General features: G+C 39.7%; 2 pseudogenes; both read right to left on the bottom strand.

The window, feature by feature from the left end:
• Positions 1-713: 713 nt before the first annotated feature.
• On the bottom strand, positions 714-831 carry LOC135051975 (5S ribosomal RNA; annotated as a pseudogene).
• Positions 832-981: 150 nt separating this feature from the next.
• On the bottom strand, positions 982-1,099 carry LOC135052167 (5S ribosomal RNA; annotated as a pseudogene).
• Positions 1,100-2,151: the final 1,052 nt, after the last annotated feature.

The raw sequence follows: 2,151 nt of genomic DNA, 5'->3' as shown, positions 1-2,151 counted from the left end.
AAGCTACGGTTCTGATAGGAAGATCCGCTGCAGGTAACGCAATAGTTGGGTCAGACCCAACCACTGAGTGCCATAGCTTCAAAGTACATCTAATCGCGTCCCCAGGACCAGTCCATTTCGGAACGCTATGTATAGGCAGTAGAAATAGATCTGTAATATTAATCGACCCTAAAAAGGATTTTTCAATAACTACCCAAGGCTTGGGGGAATGCGCGACAAACCAGTCGCGGGCCTGGCTAAGAAGGCAGGCGGAGTGATATGCATCTAAGTTGGGGTAAGCAACCCCACCAAAGCCCTTGGGCAATGACAGAACCTCAATTAAAAAGGAGAGGAAAGACAAAAAACCCTTGTTTGGGAGCACTCGTTTGTAATAATTGGTATAATATGAGGTAGAATATGTGATATAAAGTGACATAAAACTTAACCTTTAATTGTTTCTTGAATAAAAAGAAATAAATGTGAAATAATTTTGAGACTCGTGTCTAATGTTTGGAGTAGCGAACTTGTTTAACCTTTTTAGCAAATGAGGTACAAGTTAATAAAGGAAGGTGAAAATATCAGAAAGAATGTGTTTAATGGATACCATAAAGTTCTGATGAAATAAGGGTATCCAGAAAAGTCACTGTACATGCCTTGGAATAAAGGTTTCAATAGAGGCGTGATGTGGTAGCAAGGTTGAGTTGGCAAAAAGAATCTTTTGAGAAGGAGAAAGGGGCCCACTGCACCTGGTATTCTCAGGAGGTTTCCCTTCCTGATACTGACCAGGCCATACCTGCTTAGCTTCCGAGATCGGACAAGATCGGGCGCATTCTGGGTAGTATGGCCATGGGCCTGTTGTTAGAAGTGTAGAAGAAGAGATAAGAGGGGAAAACCACTCCTATTATCTGTACTGTACATAAATCAAAACCATGAATGGTCCGGGAGGGTTTTTCCAGAAACAGGAATATGGAAAGCGTTGGATAAGATTTTTCCTTTAAAAGGGGCCCACTGCACCTGGTATTCTCAGGAGGTTCTCCTTCCTAGCACTGACCAGGCCATGCCTGCTTAGCTTCCGAGATTGGACAGGATCGGGCGTATTCAGGGTAGTATGGCCGTGGGCCAGTGTAGAGGAAATATGAGTGACAAGAGAGAGTACACTGTTTTCTGTACTAAACACTCAACCAAGGCCGTAGATGGTCTCAAAATGGTATTTCCAGACAAGGGTGTGTCAGGATGATTCTGAGTGTCTAGGATTTGTTATGACATTAGATGGATTTGATAAAGGTGTAGTGTGGTGGGTGAAGTTTTTGTAGATAGTGAGCTCTCATGAAAAATGCTAGAAGATGATATGTACTGTGTATGTGTGTATCTTAAATTTTAATTTAAGAGAAAGTAATAAATGAAAATCAAAGCTCAAAAAAAGGCTAATAGATGGTTCAATGATAATAAACAATATACTTGCTGGCCCCCTGAAGGGAAACCAGATGAGTAATAATATGCTGGAAGAGAGCTCAAGGCTGGCTCATGGATAATATATAAAGCCTTAAATGAGAGTGAAATTAATCAATACCAACTATTGAAACCAGAGTTTGGAACTAATTAAAGGATGGTTAAATGATAATTAACACTATAATGGTTGGTCCCCTAAAGGGAAACCAGATGAGTAATCATATGCTGGTAAGGAGCTCAAGGCTGGCTCACAAATGGTATAATTAACCTTAAAGTAGGAGTGAGAATGATAAATACCATATACCAAATACTCAATAATTAATGCTAATAAGTAGAAAATGCTACCATAAATACACTTATATGTCAAAATCAAGGTAAATACCTAGATCTAGTAAATAAACCTTAAAGGCATAGGCGGGTGTTAGGACAATATTGTACAGGTTTTTTTCTGCAAGTATGGTGTGATTACTGCAGATAGAACACAGTTCTAAAACAGAGGAGGGTGTAGTGGTACACAGAGGTCTAATATCTGTGACCACTGCCACTAGGTATGTGGTCAAATACTTTACACAATTGGTAATAAAAATAAACACAGATTAAACCCTGGTGATCTAATGAGAATTACCACAGTGCTAATATCCATTACAGCAATACACGGGTATATGATCGAGTATATAGTCAGTGTTTAGGCGGGGGATTAATTCCCATAGTACCCTATTGGTT

Source organism: Pseudophryne corroboree, chromosome 2 (genome assembly GCF_028390025.1).
Source record: "Pseudophryne corroboree isolate aPseCor3 chromosome 2, aPseCor3.hap2, whole genome shotgun sequence".
In the NCBI taxonomy this organism is placed as follows: domain Eukaryota; kingdom Metazoa; phylum Chordata; class Amphibia; order Anura; family Myobatrachidae; genus Pseudophryne; species Pseudophryne corroboree.
Note: the sequence above shows the minus strand (reverse complement) of the source record. Positions and strands in the feature narration are given on the sequence as shown.